A 21,866-nucleotide genomic window follows, 5' to 3' on the forward strand; every position below is an offset into this window, starting at 1 on the left:
AATCAGAGCGCATATTTCCGTCGAGTCTTAGTCTTGGAAGGGGGTGTGCATTAAGGGGACCCGACCACTTGCCTTGATATTTCCTGTGCAAGCAATTTGTTTGTTCTTGTAGTAACAGTCCATTTGCCTCTATTGTTTTGTATTTTTCCTGTAGGTCTTTCTTTCAAGAAGTATCTTCTGTTCTTCTAGCCAGAAGTGTATTTTTTATGGTTAATTATCATCCAAAATGTCTGGAAAACACTGAGTTAGGTACTATCATCTTACGCTCCATCTTTCGATTTCATCTATACTTATTTGCACTTTTTCTTTTAGATTTACAATTTGCATTTATCTTTCATTGGGTTTCTTAGTGTGTCAAAGAATATATATATATAATGTTATCAAAGGAAGCTTGAATTCTGGTACAATTTTTTATTTGGTCATGGTTATTTGCATGCATGTAAGCACTGGACTGCTAACGGAAAGGTTATCGGCTCAAATCCACCAACCATTCTTTGGAAACCCTATGCAGGGTAGCTACGAGTCAGAACTGACTCAGCAGAACATAACAGGAACATGTTTTAAGGAAGTTTATAATTTGGGGGAACATTTTGTTGTTGAATCCCAAAGCTAGCTAAGAACTTTCAGGAGAATCCCTGCTGATGGGAAATACAAATTGCTGTGAGCTTCATCTAGCCCCTGGTGGCAGTTGCACTGAGACCTAAGGTGGTTGGCAAAGTCTCTGGTAGCTTGATAAGATCAATGGACTTGGTACTTGTGAGTTCACTTTGCTCCCAGAGTCTTTAAAGAATGTCTTCATTGGTATCCGGACAGACACACTGATACTCTGAATATTCTGGAAAATTGCCATAGGACACATTGCCCTGCAATAACACCGTGTCTTTCATAAAGTGTCAAAGAAAAATAAAGGAGATTTGGGTAAAATCACTTATTCCCTCAGAAATGAGCCAAGTTCCCTTTTCCATCTTCTTGGAGAGGCATACAGCTCTGACCCAGCTCTTGTCAGCTACAGCTGTAGCCTGCCATCTCTCCTCCAGCCAGGAAAAAAAAAAAAAAAAAATTTCCGAAGTGGCCATTGTCCTGGAAGGTAATAATTCTTTTATCTGCTCCATTTCTTTCTTTGCAATGTAGTCACAACCACAGGAAACAAGAAGTATTTTTTTAAGAGCTCTTGTAGTTTCATATGTTGTTGGTAAGCACTGACTATTGGTTCTGACCCATAGCGACTCTGTCTAGGGTTTCCAAGGAGCAGCTGGTGGGTTTGAACTGCTCTAGTGCTGGCCCTACAGCACCACACCATGAGTCCTAATTTATTCTGTTGCTGCTGTTAAGTGTGGACAAGTCAGTTCTGACCCATAACCACCTTGCATAGGGTTTCCAAAGTGCGGCTGGTGAATTTGAACTGCCGACTTTGTGGTTCAAAGACCAGTGATGGTTCTAAGTGCTACAATGGAAGTCATGTTGTTGTTGTTGTTAATTGTTATCGAGTCGGTTCCGACCCATAGCAACCCTGAACAGGGTTTCTGAGGCTGTAAATCTTTACAGGAGCAGAAAGTCTCATCTGTCTCCCGTGGAGCAACTGGTAGTTTCGAACTGCTGACCTTGCGGTTCACAGCCTGATTCGTAACCACTATAGGTGATTCTAAAGTCAACAGGGGGAGGCTAAATTGGGGGCTTGGATAAAGGAAAAGAAATGCAATCAGAAGAGAAGAAAGTGAAAGGTCAGCAGGCAGGTTTGTGCTGTTTTTGGTTTTTGTTTTTCCTTCTTCCCTTCCATGCAGGCACTGGGATGTTGTAGTGCCCTGCAAGAGGTGTCTTCATTCTACTTTTTTCTTCTAATGAGGATGATGTTCTCCATCTGTGCAGTGCATAGCAGGTAATTCTGCCATTTGGAAAAGGAGAAATCCTAGGAATAGAGTCCTGTTGTCTAAACAGGGCTCCTCTGTCCACCAAGGAAACTAAGGACCACCTGTCCAGAGATCAAGTCAGCGTGTTTGCTGCCAACTGTGGTGCTCCAAAAGCCTGCATCCTGGGGGAGTGGTTTTCAGAGCCCCACCTAGAGACAGCAGCAATGTCAGGCAAAGAGCAGTTCCCATAGATTAGCAAGTGTGTATGGACAAGGCCAGCAGCTATCTTGCCGTCAGACTAGCTTGAACCAATTATTTCAGAACCCAGAAAATAATACCTATTTGGTATCTTGCTCTGGGGGAAAAAATAACAACTCACCACTAATAACAAAAAACTACCCAGCTCTCAGACTCGACTTGGAGTTAGCAGTAATTTTCACATTATTCCAGACCCATTCATTGTCTGACAGTTTGGTGCTTAAGTTATTTTCCTACTTCTACTTAAACCCTCCCCAAGGGAATAGGCTGAGCAATTTAACTCTTTTTATACCTGCCTGGTATGTGATTTTGGCTCTGCTTATAACATTTAATAGCTACCACCCTCTTGCTCCCCAGACCTAGTCACCTTTAGTGGGGAAGAGTGTCGAAACCTTAGCAGGACAAGGTACTAGAAGTAAGTTGTTGTTGTTAAGTACTGAGGAGTCAGTTCTGACTCATAGCGACCCTGCACAGGGTTTCCAAGGCTGTGGGAGCAGAAGACCTCATCTTTCTCCCGCGGAACAGCTGGCAGTTTCGAACTGCTGACCCTGAGGTTTGCAACTCGATTCGTAACCACTATGCTACCAGAGCCTTAGAAGTAAGCTCTGTTAGGAGCTCTATTAGTGTAGTGGTTAAGAAGTAAGGAGGAGGCTTAAATAACTACCTATAAAGTCCTAAGTCTAGAAAAATCCAATTTTAGAATGGACTTCAAGAGGAAATAAGGGAAATTACTGAAAGATTGACCAAACATATATCAGATGGAGAAATAACAAAGGATAGGCGTAAAGACCAGGAGACTCATGGGCTGGGGGGGCAAGGGGGAGAGGGAGAGCAGAAGAGAGAGCAGCAGCTGTCTTCAAATAGAGGACACACACGCACTTGTATACAAAAGATTACACTTGTCTAATAGAGCTCCTGAAGAGGAATTATCCAGGAATGCAGAATACTCACAGTCATTGGAAATGCCTAAACTGAAGAAGAATGAACTCTTCATGGGAATATGGCCGATGGGATTGAAGCACTGAATGAGAAGTAATTGAATCATATATTCCCCTCCCATGTCAAGTTCCACAGTCTGATGATTTCATAACCACATTAGCTTAGCACTGCTTTCTTACTTTCTGTTGGAGAGCTCATGAGGAGTTGTTGTTGTTATGCGCCGTGGAGTCGGTTCCGACTCATAGTGACCCTGTACAGGGTTTCCGAGGCTATAAATCTTTACGGGAGCAGAAAGCCTCATCTTTCTCCCTTGGAACAGCTGGTAGTTTCGAACTGCTGATCGTGAGATTAGCAGCCCGATTCATAACCACTATGTTACTAGAGCTCCTTCATGAGGAGTAGAAAATGGTAAATACTAGATAAATGTTGTTAGGTACCCTTGAGTTGGTCCTGACTCAGTGATGCCATGATACATGCATACGACAGAATGCAACACTGCCCAGTGCTACACCTTCTCACAATCATTGCAACTTTTGATGTCATAGATGTAGCCACTGTGCCAATCCATCTCCTTGTTGTTGCTATCATGTGCCGTGGAGTCGGTTCCGACTCATAGCGACCCGAGGCTGTAAATCTTTACGGGAGCAGAAAGCCTCATCTTTCTTCCATGGAACAGCTGGTAGTTTCAAACTGCTGACCTGTGGTTCACAGCCCAATTCATAACCATTATGCTACCAGAGCTCCATCTCCTTAAGCCTCTCTTTTTTTTGTTGAAGCTCTAGTTTACCAAGCATGATATCCTTCTTCAGGGACTAGTCCCTCCTGATAGATAATAATTCACAAGCATGTCATAGGAAGTTTAACTCTTCTTGTTTCTAAGGAGCATTTTCATTGTACTTCTTCCAAGACAGATGTGTTCCTGCTTTGGGCAGTCCACAGTATATTCAATATTTTTTGCCAACACCGCAATGCAAATGCATCAACTCTTCTTCAATCTTCCTCATTCACTGTTCAGCTCCCACATGCATATGAGGCAGTTGGAAGTACCATGGTTTGGGTGAGGTGCCTCTTAGTTCTCAAGGTGATATTTTCTGTTTATGTCTAAAGAGATCTTTTGCAGCACATTTGCCCAATGCCGTATGTTGTTTGGAGTCCTATGTGGTGCTGAGGGATAATATGCTGGACCACAACATCAGTTTGAACTGCAAGGTCAGAACTTCAAACTCTCTAGCTGCTCCTTAGAAACCCTGGACAGGGTCGCTATAAGTTGAAACTGACTTAACAACAACAAATACATTGGTGGATTTTTTTACCTCTGTTTTCATGGGCATTGATTGATAGTAGATCCAAGTGAAAGAGATCCTTGACAATTGCACTCTTCTTCACAGAGTTTAGTTTCTCAGCGTATTTGCTGGCTCAGCTTACAGAGTGAATAAGTATAATGAAAGGCTATAACCCTGACCCACACTTCCTGGTTTTAAACTGCTTGTCTTTATTCTGTTCAAATAACTGCTTCTTGGTCTATGTACTGGCTCCACAATTTAGTGTTCTGAAATTCCCATTTTCCACAATATTATCCATAATATGTTATAAGCCACACCATTGAATGCCTTTGCACAGTCAATAAAACACAAGTAAACCTCTTTCTGGTAGTTTTTGCTGTCATCCAAAACACAAATAACATCAGCAGTGTTAACCCTCATTCTATGTCCTCTTCTGAACCCAGCTGAAAATTCTGGCAACTTCCTGCCAATGTACTGCTCCAACTGTTCTTAAATTATCTTCAGCAAAACTCTATTTCCACATGATATTGATGCTATTATTTGATCATTTCTCCATTCTGAGAGACCGCCTTTCTTTGGACTGGGCACAAATATGAATCTCTTCCAGCCAGGTGGTCAAGTCTTCTAAATATCTTGGCATAGACGAGTAAGTGCTCCCAGTCTTGAATGTTGACACATGTCATTTGGTACTTTGTCAATTCTTGCAGCATTGTTTTTTATTAATGCGTCTTCAGTGCACCTTACAGTCTTCCTTCAGTACCATCAGTTCTTGTTTGTTTTTTTTCACTTAGCATATGCAACTTTAATCAACCCAAAAGAAAAAAAAAGTCCCAAATGTACAAGTGAGAAAAACACCAAACTGTTGACACAGGCTTAACTAATACCAGCTACTTTTATGTACAGCTGTATAAGTTCAAAAAAGCTATCCTATATGGATATACAAAAGTTGTTTATACACAGGACTGTACATAAGCGCCTCTACATTTATTTTCTCAGAACCCTTAGGTGCTGACACCAACACTTCATTCACATATCGTGCCAAAAAAAGAACTGTTTTCAGAATTCACAGTACTGCCTCCTGTGTTCAGACCGTGGGTTCCCCTGATGGGTTAAGAGATCCTTCCACCTTAATGCAGACCACACCAGGTGCATGGACATTCATTCTAAAGGCCCCCAAACAGCTTAGTCAGATTGCTTCAAAATAAAAGCCAGTAAAGCAACCCTGGATGGGGAAGCAGAGTCCTGACTTAATTGTCACTCTAGGTCCAGGCTTAGGTGAGCCCCACCCTGTGCTGCTCATTGTCGGTATTCCAGCTTGTCTACGTCTACACTGATGACTTTGGTGGGCATGGAGGGCAGGGGCTGCTGCAGCACATTAGAGCCAAATCACTTGGCCAGGCCCACGGGAGAGCAGCACATGGGGCTAGGCACATTCTGGGGGGTGATTGGAACACTAACAGCTGCTGCCTGAGAGTCAGAACCCAGGGGGTGCAGAACTGAGCACTGTATATGGTGATACATCACTGCCAGATGCAGAGGTGTCCCAGGATGAGGGCTTAGGAGAGGGTGACTGGTGGAGGTAAAGGGTAAAATGGCTGACCCAGGATTGGGCCGGATAAGTCCTGTAAATGAGTCAGGTCCATCCCAGGAGGAAGCACACCAGATTAGAGCAAACTTGGAAGATGTTGCGGGTGTGTTCCCTGGGCCAGCATCCTTTGGACCAGTCCTGAGTGAAGCTGGTGAGCAGGCTGAGCAATGGGTATGTGGGGGACGAGAGGAACTTGGTGGACAGGACGGAGAAAAGGTGCTCGTGGAACCGGGGAGGCTATGCCTTCCTTCTCAGAGGTTGTCCATTGTCTTGTCCTCTTCCTTCCTTTGTGATCTTCTTCCAGTATCTTATCATCAAAGTCAATCAGCTCAATGGTTTCAGAGTGACTTGTGGGTCCAGCTGAGAACCATTCTGGCTTTTTTTCCATATAAGAATTGTTTCTTCTACGCTCGCTAAAGACACGCTTACTATCCCCAAACTCTCTCCTGAAACGCTTGTCCTTGTAGTCCCTTTCATGGGTCTCCGTCTCTTAATCCCAAAGGTCCTTATCACTAAGACGGTGATCCTTCTCAAAGGCCAGGGCAGAGATGATTCTCCCGCTGCCGATCCTGCGTCCAGCAAACATCGGGAGCTCACAGCAGCCATCACAGGGCAGCCTCCATCAAAGCCTCATCTCTGTGGACTGAGAACAACATCTAAGTCGTCCTCTTTCACTCGCTCTCGAAGATCCACTATTCTGCGTGCCAAAAAGGTCGATCTGTGTCCAGCTCCTTCTTCAGATTGTCCACTGGTGAGCTCCGCTCTGAAGCTGGGTGGAGAGAGGCATGCCACTTCTCAGGGTCCCAGACACCACTTTTACATCCAAGAACTCCTCTGTTGTATAGCGATGAGGGGATTTGGAGGTCAACTTCTTCAGGTCAAGGAAAGCGTCTCCATTTTCTGTTTCACCCACACTTCTCCTATCCATGGATCCTCGGTCCCCAACTCTTTACAATGAGGGAAGGCGGGCCAGAGGGAGCGGGGAGACCCAATTCCCCAGCCCGGGCGCTCCAAGCTGGAGCCAGCGAAGGCCCGCTCTGTCCGCCCTGGCCCAGCGGCTCAGGCCCCACCACCCTGCCCACCAGCTGCCTGCTGACCAACCCGCAGTACCATCAGTTCTTGATCGTATGTTGAAGTGGTTGGATGTTGACCAATTATTTTTGGTAAAGTAACTCTGTGCATGCCTTTCATCTTATTTTGCTGCTTCATGTGTTCAATATCTTGTCCATTGTTATTGTTGTTAGGTGCCATCGAGTAAACAAAAATTCTCACCACTGGGCCAATAAACAACATTCTTATCAATGGAGAAAAGATTGAACTTGTCAAGGACTTCAATCTTTTTGGATCAACTATCTTGTCCATAGAACCCTTTAATACTGCAACTGAAGGCTTGAATTTCTTGGTCAGTTCTTGCAGCTTGAGAAATGTCAAGCATGTTTTTCCCTTTTAGTTTTCCAACTTCAGGTCTTTGCATATTTCACTGTAATTCTTTGCTTTTTCTTTAGCAGCCACCCAGTTCAGCTCTTTTACTTCATAATTTCTGCTTTTCCTTTCACTTTAGCTACTCTACATTCAGGAGTCCTGGTGTGGTTCTGTGGGTTAATGTGCCAGACAGCAAAGCTGTTTGAACTGCAAGGTTGGTGGTTCAAGCTCACCAGCTGCTCCTTGGAAACCCTCTACAGAGTCGCTATGGGTCGGAACTGACTCAATGGCACTTAACAACAACAACTCTACATTCAAGAGCAAGTTTCAGAGTGTCTTTAAACATAATTTTGGTCTTTATTTTCTTTCCTGTATTTTAATGACCTTTTGCATTCTTTATATATACTGTTCTTGGTGTCATTCCACAACTCATCTGGTCTTCTGTTATTAGTGTTCATTGTGTCAAATTTATTACTGAGATAGTCTCTAAGTTCAGCTGAGATATACTCAAGGTCAGACTTTGGCTTTTGTGGACTTGCTTTAATTTTCTTCAGCTTTACCTGGAACTTGCAGAGGACAACTGATGGATTTCTAAAGTTGGCCGCTACCTTCATCTGACTGATGATGTTCAGCTTCTAAATCATCTCTTTTTACAAATGTAGTCTGTTTGTTTCCTGTGCAGATCCTGTGTAATCTTATGTGTGAGTGTATAATTTTTTTTCAAATGACTACCAAAATTGCATCCACTCTATCTATGTGCTGATAACACGACATATGTGAAAAACATGTAGGAGATATGTCTGACGTTCCCTGGCTTCACAAGGGAGAAAGAGAATCAAACTCAAAATCAGTCCAAGGCTAAATCCTATGATGCAGAGGTCAGACAAGCTTCTTGACCCTCTTCCGACACCCACCATCTATCCCACAATACTCTCACGTGTACTACCAGGCAAAGGAGTCCTGGTGTGGTGTTGTGGGTTAATGTGCTGGACTGTAGAGTTGGTTTGAACTGCAAGGTTAGCAATTCAAGCTCACCAGCTATTTCTCAGAAACCTTTAAAACAGGGTCACTATGGGTTGGAATCAACTTGACAGTTCGTAACAACAACCAGGCATGTCTGAGCATACTTCTTGGGTATACTTGGCATACTGAGCACAGAAGTCAGTGTGGCTGGACTGGAGTTTGCAATGAAAGGAGGAGGAAACAAAGCCACACAGATAGCAAAGCGCCAGTACTTTTAGGTCGCTGAAGGTCTCTGGTACAAGTGATCATTCTTAAGACTGAACCAAGGTTCCCACACTAAAGGAAAAGGAAGAAGATATTGTTGTCTAAGATGCTGAATGGTTTAAAATCAGAGAAGTTATGTACCAGGGTCATATCCTTTCACCACACTTATTTAATCTCAAGTAAATAGTTTGAGAAACTGGATTACATGAAGAAGATCATGGCATTGAAGGAAGACTCATTAACAACCTGGCATATGCAGATGATACAACCTTTCTTGCTGGAATCAAAGAGGACTTAAAATACTTACTGATGACCATCAAAGACTACAGCCTTCACTTTGGATTATACCTCAATGCAAAGAAAACAAAAATTCTCACAACTAGATGAATAAATCACAGCATAATAAATGGAGAAAATGTTGAAGTTATCAAAGACTTCATTTGGCTTGCATCAAAAACCAACACTCATAGAAGCACAGTCAAGAAATCAAACAGCACATTGCATTAGGGAAATCAGCTGCACAAGAACTCTCTAAATTGTTTAAGAGTAAAGATTTTGTTCAGAGGCTTAAGGTGCACCTGACTCAAGCCATGGTATTTTCAATCATCTCATATGCATATGAAAGTTGGACAATGAATATAAAAGACTGTAGAAGAACTGGTGAATTTGAATTATGGTGTTGAAGAAGAATATTAAAAGTACCATGGAATGCCAAAAGACCCAACAAATCTGTGTTGGAAGAAGAGGCAAAAGAAGAGGAAGACCTCCAGCAAGGTGAACTGAGACAATGACATCAACAGTGTGCTCAAACTTAACAACTGTGAGGAAGGCACAGAACCAGGTATTGTTTCGTTTTGTTGTGCATAGGATTACTGTGAATCAGAACCAACTTGATGCCAGATAATTAAGAACAGAATGCTGACTATTCAAGAGGGCCCCAAGCATAAAAGCAATGATGAATAAAACTTTGAAAAATAAACCACATCATTTTGAGTAGTTGGTTTAATGGTATGTGGGAAAGATACTACTTGAAATGTAAAGTCTCTGTTTGAAGTGTTTATGTATACACACACACACACACACACACATATATATATATACTGTAGTATATTCCCATAGACCCAAATATAGCCTGTAATATACTAGGCGCTATATCAATATTTTGATCTATGAGTTGATTTCCTAGAGGTGTTTATTTATATATTCACTTTTGAGTATTTTATGGAACAGTAGAATATCAACTTGAAAATAAGGATGACTGATAATCTCTCAGAGTGGGTTTATATTTTGTTTTTCCTTGGTTGGGTTATTCATGCTCTTGATTCAAATGAGTAAGCTTTCTTATAGAGCGGATCAAAGACTCATAGCAGTTTTTGTTTTGTTTTTTTAAAGCAAAAAGATAAATCAAACAACAAATTTAAGACACATACCTGGCGACTGATGCCCTTGCTTCACAAGCCACCTTCTGAGCTGGTAGAATTGGCCTTCCAGAGAGTTGTTTGATTAACTCTGGTGACTCTTAACCATCAGTGATGCCAGCTTGGCTAAAGCTGAGTCGAAGAAACTCCCCATCTCTGGCATACAGTAGGTAGCAGTAGGCGAAGTGAAACTGATGAGACTCGTGTGCCTTTGTGTCTGGGACCTGAGACGGCCTAACAAAGCTGAAATGGAGCTAAGAGTACTGTTCTGACCTACTGAATTCAGGACATGGAAATGACCCAAGTCCGGGTTACTAGCATTGGGCCAGAAGATCCCAGCGTCTGCCTTGTCATTACAGGAGTTGACTTATCTTCTCTTCCCATGTGCTATGCCACTAGGCTCACTGCCCACCGCTGAGGCTCTTGCCAGAGTGATAAAATGTTAAATCAAACATGGTTTGCTCGAACTGTCAAGGTCCCCCGATAGGAGCTGTTCACTTGCCTGCCAATTAAGATACCGAGTCTCTGGGTGACTGAGAGAAGCCATTAGAAATTGGTCAAAATATGGCTAAGAGGAGTATCATAATAAAAGCAAATATCTAAATGCCTCTTACCACGTGTCAGGCACTCTTCTAAGCACTTTACACACATTAATTTATTTAATTCCCACAAGTGCCTCATGCAGCAGATATTATTATTTTCCTCAATTTTCAATTATGAATCAGAGGTTTGGGAGTGTAAACATCTTGCTCAATAGAATCCAACCAGAAAATCGTATAACCAAGATCTGAACCTCGGTAGACTACCTCCAGAGTTATGCTTTAAAGCATTAAACTAAAAAACGAGTCGTTTATAGCTTGGAGTCTGGGTGTCGCGCTATGGGTTAAGCACTGGACTGCAAAGTTGTTTGAACCACAAGGTCAGTTGTTCAAGCTTACCAGTCGCTCCTTGGAAACCCTATACAGGGTTGCTATGGGTCAGAATTGACTTAACACCAACTACAATAATTATAGCTTGCAGCTGTTTTTCAGATGCATTTTAGTAAAATAGTAGAAAATTTAAAAAATCATATAGTGAAGGCTACAGTGTTAGTCGGCAAATGGAGGATGTATCAAAAGATGGTAAACAGTCATTTCAGTAGATTTTATAATGCCTGGCAGACATGGAAAAGCCAAATGATCAGCAATCTTGGAATCAGAAGGTCTGAGTCTGGTTACGATGCTCAAATATATGACCTTAAGTGACATAAAGCTCCTCAAGTCAATTAACTTCAAAAACTTAAATTCCCTTACCTAAAAACGCAACCTTCAGTGTGAATTGCACCTCAATGAAAAGAAAACAAAAATTCTCAGTATTAGACCAATAAATAATATCATGATAAATCAAGAAAAGGGACTTCATTTTGCTTGGATCCAGTCAACACTCATGGAAGCAGTAGGCAAGAAATCAAATGGTGTATTGCTTAGGCAAATTTGCTGCACAAAATCTCCTTAAAGTGTTCAAGAGCAAAGGTATCAGTTTGAGGACTGAAGTGTGCCTGACCCAAGCCAAGGTATTTTCAATAGCTTCATATGTGGAAGCTGGACAATGCATAAGGAAGATCATAGAAGCATTGGTGCATTTGAATTATGGTGTTGTCCAGAAAATATGGAATGTACCATGGACTGCCAGAACAAACAAACTTGTGCAGTTTGTTTGCAGAAGTACAGTCAGAACGCTCCTTAGAAGACAAAACTGTGAGATTTTGTCTCTTCTTCTTTGGACATGTTGCCAAGAGGAATCAGTCCCTGGAGAAGGACTTGGTAAAGTGGAGGGTCAAAGAAAAAGAGGAAGACTCCCCAAAAGATGGATTGGCACCATGGCAGCAACAATGAGCTAAACACAACAACAATTATGAGGACGATGAAGAATTGGGTAATATTTCATGGTGTTGCTATGAGTCAAAACCAATTTGACAGCATGGAGAATATTGAAAGTACCATGGGCTGCCAAAAGAACCAACAGATCTGTGTTGGAAGAAGTGCAGCCAGAGTGCTCCTTGGAGGCCAAGATGGCCAAACTTCCTCTCTCATACTTCAGATATACTGTCAGAAGGGACCAGTCACTGGAGAAGGATATCATGTTTGGTAAGGTGGAGGGTCAGAGAAAGAGGAAGACCCCCAGAGAGATAGATTGGCAAAGTGGCAGCATCAATGAGCTCAAGCATGGCAACAATTGTGACGTTGGCCCAGGATGGGGCAGTGTTTCATTCTGTTGTGCATAGGGTCGCTATGAATTGGTATCAGCTCGACGGCACCTAACAATAACAACAAGAATGTGATGTGTTAATTTTCCAAAGTTAGTCAAGTTAATATATGAATCTTATCCTATATGTTCTTCTTCCAGTGTCATCAACACTTCCATGCTGAGAGGTGCAATATATATTCTCTCCCCTAAATTTTCTTCCTGGGGCTTGTTATTGACCCAACCAATGGAGTCCTGTGTCAGTGACTTTTAAGACTAGGCCTGTCAGAAGACTACACCTTCTTCTGGCCCGATCTCACTTTATGTGTCTTAGGTTCCTCACCTTTGGCAACTAGCACTATGTTGTACCTGTGTGGAGACCGCAGGTAAATGTTTCTGCTGACAAAAGACAACCCAGCTAAAGTGTTAGCTGATAGTCATCACCAACTGCTGAACCTAAGATGAACTTCAGATGAAACAACCTTCCACCTTGGTAGAGCAGAGACAAGCCTACCTTGCTGACAAGACTACCGTGTTGGATTTTGTTTTGTTTTGTTGTTTGAGTTCCTGACACACAGAAACTATTGTTAAGTGCTGTCCAGTCAGTACTGACTCAGAGTAATCTGTATAGGGTTTTTGATAGCAACAAATAACTTACATAATAAAATAGGCATAAACTTTTGTTTTATTTTACCTATTTGTAAAGTTTACATGAGATTATGATGAAAATGCTTTGTAAGCCATTACGAGCTATATAAATATTGAGTTTTATTATGACATTAACAGGTAGAGGAAGCACTTTAGACTTTTACCACTGAGGTCAAATTGGAATATTTCTATGTAAGCTACCCTGATACTTTCAGTAGAAACTATATAGACTTTCAGGATCTGTGAGTTTTAAATATTATTTTTCTACCAACTGTCACTGAGGTATTAGCATACAATGCTACTGGGATGCAAACTACCATTTATTGAGCATCTATTATATATTATATATACAAGGAGCTCTGGTAGTGTAGTGGTTATGAATTGGGCTGCCAACCACAAGGTCAGCAGTTCGAAACTACCAGCTGTTCCGCAGAAGAAAGATGAGTCTCTCTGCTCCCGTAAAGATTTACAGCCTCAGAAACCCTGCATAGGGTCGCTATGAGTCAGAACCGACTCCACGGCACATAACCACAACAATTATATATATATATGAGTTACTGTTGACCTGAAGCAGCGATTTCTCCTGCTATGAAGTAGTATTTCCCATCATTCCAAAAGTGGCAAGCTGTCTGAGATGGAGATCTCTGTATGAATGGGACCTAGAAGCTGCTTAGTTGTTAGAGCTATTGCTCTCCTCTAAAATCAGGAATATAGTCAACTCTTCACTTTTGAGGTAGAAGGACACTCTGTGTAATTTCCAATACAGAGCAGGGTCTGTGAGTATGGAGAACATTTAGAAAGTATTTTAAATCTTCATAGTTGATTTAAGGTTTTAAATCAACTCTAAAACTTAGGGCAATATATAGATTCCCAACTTTTATTGTATCTCCATTTTCTTATTTTATATAAACAATGATAACAAAATTCTGACATGAGCTTCTTCTTTATTTTTGAAGGTTTTTATTTTGAGGAGCGGACTTAGACAGCAAATCATCAGGTTTACATTCAACAAATCATATCCTTTGTTTATTTCAATGGTTACAATCTCCCTGTATTACAAGTCATTTCACTTCCACCCTGTGAAATATTTCAATTCTTATTTCCATTCTACCCTCCTTCCTGACCTTTCTGAATTATGTCTTTAGGTCAATATTGCCCTTTTAATCTTAACTGGTTGACCATTCCATGGTGAGCATATGTTACTCGTATTGGGTTCCCCCTATATACCTATTTACTGCTTGGCTGAAAATTTAGCCCTGAGGGTGCGTTCCATTCTAGACCTGAAATGTGGCTGAGGGTCATCGTCTCAGGTGCCTCCAGTTTCTTTCTGATCAGTAAGCCAGTTTTGTTGTTGTTTTTATAGTTCTGACTTTTGTTCTACATTTGTTCCCACTCTATCCAGGACCTCATGAGATTCTTCCTACACATAAATGCATTTCAAAAGCTTAAAGTGAAATATATGTGACCTCAGATGGAAAAATAAAATATAAAAGAATGATGAATCCAGTCCTGAGTTACGTACCTTAGCATCTGTACAAATCAAACTTCTACCAGGCAAACTGAACCACTAGGCTATATAAGGGGGCTTCATGGAAAAATGGCATTGAAAGATAATAGAATTTTCCCACAAACTTTTTGAATCCCCCTCATACGTATATTAATAGATTTAGTACAAGGAATTTACTTATTTATTGTGTTATTAATCTATGACTCATATTTGAGAAGACAAATATGAAATCTACAGGGCATGTCATTAGGAAGACAGAGAGGAGCTGATTCTGGAGTAGACAGGCAGACTTTGTTCTTCCTCAGGGAACCTTTCAGTCAATTACACCAGGCCCACCCAAATTATTCAGCATAATCCCCTTTACATAAAGCAAACTGATTATAGATGTCAATCACATCTGCAAAATGCCTTCACAGGAATGTCTAGACTAATGCTAGATTAAATAATTGGGTACTATAACTTACCTAAATTGACATGTAAAATTTAAGATCACAGTCCACCCCTTGTCAATTTGGCATCTACAAATGTCTCCTTAAATCATAATTAAGCTCCAAATAAAGATGAAGTTCAGAAAAATCATGCTTCTGCCTAACATGTGTTATGTTGTGTTAACTCTTCTATGTACAACTGAAATGTACCAACCTTCTTCCCAGAAGAGAATGCAAAGTTTTTGGGTAATGTTCACTCTTTTCCTTGATAGCCTATAACTTAAATAATATAATGTAGATTTAGCTGTTATTTATACATCTTTTGTTAGATGATAAGAGAAGGAAGAAAACAATATTTGCTACACACACATATATATTCATAACAAAATAAGAAATGCTCATAACAATGAACAATCCTGGCTTCTGCGCCAGTCTTGTGGCCATAGCTAGTATTTATAACTACCTTCTTTCAACAGTCATTCCATATTCCCCTTGAGCAAGCACCGTAGCCAGTTATGCTTTTTGCCTGGTGGGGTAATCAAGCATTCATTCCTGAAAGGGTCTGGGCAATTGGGCTGTTGTAGTTTTCTATTAACTTAACTCACCGGACAGGGTGGTACTAAGAGATGCCCTAAAGCATCTCCTTGTATCTTCATTGTACAACGACAGCCTTACTTTCTTTTAACAGTCAAAGTCAATTGCCCCAGCCAGCCAGTGCTATGTTTCCTAGAGGAAATAGTCCTCCCTTTAGAACGAAGACATCTAGATCAACAGAATATAATACTGAAAGAATGGAAAGCAAACATTTTAGTTAGTTCGTCATTAGGGGTAAACGTAAGCAGTTCTCCCATTTCCACTCTTTGATTCTGGAGCCATGAATCTTGACAAAGAAGAAAACAGCACTATGGTTTTGTGATTGAATTGGAGCCTATGCACTCTCCTAAAGAATATTATCACAGCCCCTGCAAGGTATTGACACATAATTGGCACTGTAAATGAGTCCTCAAAAGGGACCCTTGTTGTTGTTGTTAAGTGCCGTCGAGTCTGTTCTGACCCATAGCGACCCTGAACAGGGTTTCCGAGGCTGTAAATCTTTACGGGAGCAGAAAGCCTCATCTTTCTCCCGTGGAGCAGCTGGTAGTTTGGAACTGCTGACCTTGCGGTTCGCAGCATGATTCATAACCACACTCAAAAGGGACCCTAATACTCTATGAATCTGTCCACCACAGAATGATGAGGAACACGGCCAACAACCCACTGCCATCCAGTTGATTATAACTCATGCACAGTGCAGTGCAGTATTACTTACATGGCTCTTCTGCCCATAGCCCTTGTAACTCCCATTAAACAACTTTTTCCTGATACTTCTGGGTAAGAAAAGATGGGCGAAAACTCTGATAAGATGATATGATTCAGCTGTAATTGTTAAAACTTAATTGTGATTGTCAAAACCTGGAACTCTAATGTGGGTTTAAAAATGAGTCATTTCAGAAACAGAAGAGGGGATTTCACTGCCATTAAGAAGGAAGAGCTACGTGGAGCACAGGCCCTGAGCTCCCTCCAGAGAGCATCTCCTCAACCAGAGACAGACAGCAGCAGTAAAACCAAGAGCCAGATCATAAGACAGAGTGTGGGATCCCAGTCAGTGCAGCTGGTACAGCTGAGGGACTTTGGGCAGGAGACTTGTCTGCAGAGTGAGGTGCTTCAGATAGGTTTGCTGATGTACAGAGCTAGAGCTGAGTGCCTTCAGGTTGAGGTTTATGGTAGAGTGGTGTGTCCTGTAGGCATTTTTAAGCAGCCTTAAAAGAGCTTTGGAGCATTGCTGGAGCAAGGCAGAGGCCAGGCCAAGGGGCCGAGTACCAGAGAAAGGCCTGTCTGTGGCCTGACATTTCTGACCCTGAAATGTGACCGACCTGTTAACTTCGCTAATAAACCCCATAATCAGAATATGGTGTCTGAGTTCTGTGTGGTGATTGCAATACATTATCAAACCCAGCTGAATGGAGACTACTCAAGGAGGGGTTTGTTTGGGTTTTTTGCACATGGCAATTCTATGAGTCATATTAGAACTGGTCCAAGAGCAAGTTTCATAGTCTCTTCTGACTTCCATTTTTGTCTTTTCTTTCTTTCCTATCCCTTTAATGATCTTTTGCCTTCTTCCTGGTCCAGAGGTTAGGATTTACAACACTTATTTGCTGAAAACACAGTTCGGTCTAGAACAACTGCCTTATTAATATTTTAGGAAGATACTGAAAATGTGTCCGGAGAACTTCTTTTGGATGTTTTCACCAACTTGAAATTAAAAAGGTATTAAAAAGTTGACTTCATGTTCAAAATTATGAGAATTGGTTAAAGAATTGGGGATAGAAAACAACACATAATGTTTCCGGACGGTTTTCTCTTAGGCACAGGAAATCTTTTATTTGATAGCTAAGAATACTTTTAGGAGAGGTGTCATTGTCTTTTAATGGAAAGGCAGTAGAAAAGACCAATTCCGTAGTTGCTACAGTTCAAAGCACACATTATTGAGTAAAACAAAGTCTTTACCTGGCTGTGAACATTATAGCTTACTGCTAAAGCATCATAGCTTTATGCTGCCTTTACAATTTAAGCGAAGGAAAGATTTAAAGGATGATAGTACCTATATTTGAGAGAATCCTCGATAAACAGAGAGGGAAGAATCATCACAAAATGAATTTGCACTCACCTTACATAAACCAGGATGGCTTCACAAACATAAAGGCTGCCAAACAAATCTGTTTTTCTGTAAAGATCAAAAGAAAGCTAGAGAGGCCATCTCTTTTCTTGTTAGTAATTGCAAAGGTCCCTCCCGGAACACACAGCCAGCACACAACGACCAACTTGCCAGCAGAGAAAGCCTCAACTAAGTGGTAGGTCAGAATCACCTGCTAAAATACCTGCCTCAAAGAAGGTAAAGCGTAGGAAATGCAAATGGTTTCAGTATGAAGGGAAAGTTAAGAATCCTTGGCTAGAGGAAACCAAATAAGAAAGCATCCTGAGCCCTGAGGTGTTTAACTTTTATGTGGGTAACACCAGCTCTATCTTGCTCTACTATATGTTTTGTTGTTATGTGCCGTGGAGTGGGTTCCGACTCATAGCAACCCTGCACAGGACTTCTGCAGCTGTAAATCTTTACGGAGCAGAAAGCCTCATCTTTCTCCCACGGAACAGCTGGTAGTTTCGAACTGCTGATCCTGACATTAGCAGCCCGATTTGTAACCACTGTGCTGGCTCTACTACATTATAAGCACTAAAACCAAAGTCTAGTCCATGATGCATAATCAATAGATATTTCTTAACTGTCCAATTGATTGCATCAATGAATCATTAGTAAAAGCATGACTTTTGATGATTTGGAGCCAGAATCTCTGCACTTGTTTAGGAAAACCTCAATGGATCTCTACATTTCATCATCTTCATTTATAAAGCAGGTCAGCGGATACCAGCTTCATTTTCTTCAGTTGTTGAAGTACCGGGTACTGAATTGCAACTGTGAAGTATATTCTTACAGAATACAGTTCTTGCAAGCTAATTTTTTTTTTTCTTTCTTTCAAATTGGAACTGTATGTGGGAGTAGATTTACTGAGTCATCGGGAATGCAAAAATCTTCAACATTGTAGATTATGTCATATGGCTTTCAGAAGAGATTTTGCCAATTGATTCTTGCAACCTAAGTGTAAAAGGATTCCAGTAATTCTGTATACTCACACTGGCTATTGTAGGATGGTTTAATATTTCTCAACAGGTAGACATAAATTATTATATTATTTTAATTTGTATTTTTCTGATGAGTGATAAAGTGAGTATTTTATATTACTTTTGTTATTCATGTGTTTCCATACATGTCTTCTGTGAGATTTTTGTCCTAACTTTTGTCCACTTATATTGGGCAAAATTGTTGCTATTTATTTTCCATTCATTGGACGTTTTCAAATGTTTTGGACAAAACATCCTTTGTGTTGGAGATATCTTGTCCTAGTTTATGGGTTCTCTTTTAATATTTTTGTTTTACTGAATTGAGTAAAGGTTTGCAGACAAGATCACAACTCTAAGTTTAACGAACCCTACACTTAGTTTTATCTCAGTGATTACAGTCCCCTCATGCAACAACAGTTACCCTGTTTCCTCCCCGTGGCTCCTATTTGTATTTCACACACCTTTCCATCACCTCTCAACTTTGTTCCTAGGAAAAATATAATTTTAGGCAAAAACTAGCATAAGAAACAAAAGAAGAACATCACATTTTGCATTTGAATTATTGGCCATTCTATAGTTGTTGTTGTTAAGTGCTGTCCAGTCAATTCTGACCCATAGCAACCTTGTATAGGGTTTCTGAGGAGAAGTTGGTGGGCTTGAACTGCTGAACTTGCAGTCAAATGGCTTTGCAGTCTGGCGCATTAACCCACAGTGCCACACCACGACTCTTTAAGGATGGTCTTGAGCAAAGTTTTCTGAACGTCCTCAATTGGTGTTACGAGCCTTCGAGTCGGTTCCGACTCAGCAACCCCATACAGGGTTTCCAAGGCTTTTAAAAAATCTTTGTGGGAGCAGAAAGCCTCATCCTTCTTCTGCGGAGCAGCTGGTGGGCTTGAACAGTGGACGTTGTAGTTCACAGTCCGGTACTTGTAGTATTCAGCCACCGCGCTCCCTACTCCATAGTAAGCATACCTTAGTAGTGTTGTTGTCCCCCTATAAACCTATCTACTACTCAGTGGAAACTTGGGCCACAAGGATGGGTTTCTTTCCAGACCTGAAGGGTAATCAAGGGCCATAGTCTCAGTTTCCTTCAGTCTCTTTCTGACCAGTAAGCCTGGTCTTTTTTTTTTTTTTTAATAATTTTGAGTTTTGTTCCACATTTTATTCCACTCTATCTGGGACTCTCTAAACGTGATCCTTTTCAGAGTACTTGGTACAAGGCACTAGGCGACATATGCTTCTTCTGGTCTCAGATTCATGGACACTAATGTTCACATGTTTCATGAATCCATTGGACTAATTGATACTGAGTGTTTTCAATTCTCATCACTCTTGTTTGTTCCAAACATGGAGAGACCAATAGCTGCACCTTAGATGGCCAGTCATGAGCTTTCAAGATTTCACACAACACTCTGTAATGGAGGATTAGAACATTGTGTTTGTGGACTATGTTAGACCAATTGATCATGGTGTCCAATAAGACTATGGTCCTGAGTTCCCAGGACCATCAACTCATTGCTTAAGATGTTTGCTATATCTAGGAAGTTTTCATCGTTTTGCATATTGTATGTGTTTGCAGTAAAGGAAGACAATCATGTACACATATCCTCTTTTAAGCTTTTATATATTTGTGGAATTAAAACATATGTGTATATATCCCACTCTTCCTTTCTTACCCATTCAGCCTATGTCTCAATTCATGTATCTACAGACCTAACATTGTTATTCCAAGGTCGTGTATATATTACAATTTACCTTCCTCCTCTGGAGTCCATGCACATCCCTCTGTGTCTTCACCTATCTTCATCATTCTTCTGCCACCCTCCCTCTTCTTGTATATTGCCCTTCCCATCACCCTAGCTAATATGTGTCTACCCTCTAGTTAGTGAATTCCTCTCCCCTCCCACACATAGTAACCATCAAAGAATGTTTCTTTTAGTATGAAAACCTTTCCTTAAGTTTTAACAATAGTGGGCTCATACAATATTTGTCTTTTGTTGTTGTTTAGCGTCATCAAGTCAGTTCCATCTCAAACAAACCTGTATAGGGTTTCTAAGGAGCAAAATTGGACCCATCAGTTTTTCAGTTAGCAGTTCAGTGCTCATCCTCTAGTGACACCCAGAACTCTGCTGAGCAATTGACTAATTTCACTCAGCATAATGTCCTCCTGGTTCATCCATGTTATGAAGTGTAATTTTGTTTATCTCTGAACACTTCTTTATCTGGATTGAATTCAGGTGGTGTGGCTGTGTATGTAATCTCCAGTTGTTCACTGCTGTTGTTGGTTTTCAGTCCAAAGGACTCTATTGTTGTTGTTGTTGTTAGGTGCCGTCGAGTCGGTTCCGACCCATAGCGACCCTGTACCGGGTTTAGTTTTTGTAAAATTGGCATGGTTTTTACAGATTTCTCTAATCTCTGTTTATCTGGAAATATTCTAATTTCACCTTGTATTTCAGGGACAGTTTTTCTGGGTATATGATTCCTGGTTGTCTGTTTTTTTCTTTCAGGGTTTTATATATGTCTCCCCAATACCTACTTGTATGCATGCTTTCTGCTGGAAAACCAGTGCTTAATCTTATTGGTTTTCCTTTGTAGGCAACATTTCATTTTTCCCAAGCTGCTTTCAGGATTTTTTCCTTGTCTTGATTTTTTGAGAGTTTGATTATGATATATCTTGGTGATTTTCTTTTGGGATCTATCCTGTATGGGGTTCATTCAACTTCTTGACCACTTACCTTCTCATCTTTCATTTCAAATTTTCTTCCAGCAGCTCTTTGACTATCTTTTTTTGTGGCTTACTTTTCCTCTTGTTTTGGAATTCTAATCACCTGTAGGTGATTCCTCTTCATGTTGTCCCACATGAATCTTAGACTTACTTCAGATTTTTTTTAATTCTTTTTTTTTTTCTTTCTGATTGTTCTTCTATCATACTAGTATTGAGATATTTATCTTCAAGCTCACTAATTCTGGCTTTCATTGATTCAAATCTACTACTTTGCCTTTTTAATGTGCTGTCAATTTCTGATATCTTAGTATTACTATCCAACTATCATATGATCCAGCAATTCCACTGCTAGGTTGTTGTTATGTGCCGTGGAATCAGTTGTGACTCATAGAGGCCCTGTACAGGGTTTCCGAGGCTGTAAATCTTTACAGGAGCAGAATGCCTCATCTTTCTCCTGCCGAATAGCTGGTAGTTTTGAACTGCTGACCTTAAGGTTCGCAGCCCGATTCGTAACCAGTACGCTACCAGAGTGAGTAAAGGTTTGCTAAAGGTAATACAGAAATGGCTACAATCATACATTGACAGAGAACTTCAAGAGGTTCAAGCTGGATTCAGAAGAGGCCGTGGAATGAGAGA

Source organism: Chrysochloris asiatica, unplaced genomic scaffold (assembly GCF_000296735.1).
Source record: "Chrysochloris asiatica unplaced genomic scaffold, ChrAsi1.0 scaffold00029, whole genome shotgun sequence".
NCBI classification, from domain to species: Eukaryota; Metazoa; Chordata; class Mammalia; order Afrosoricida; family Chrysochloridae; genus Chrysochloris; species Chrysochloris asiatica.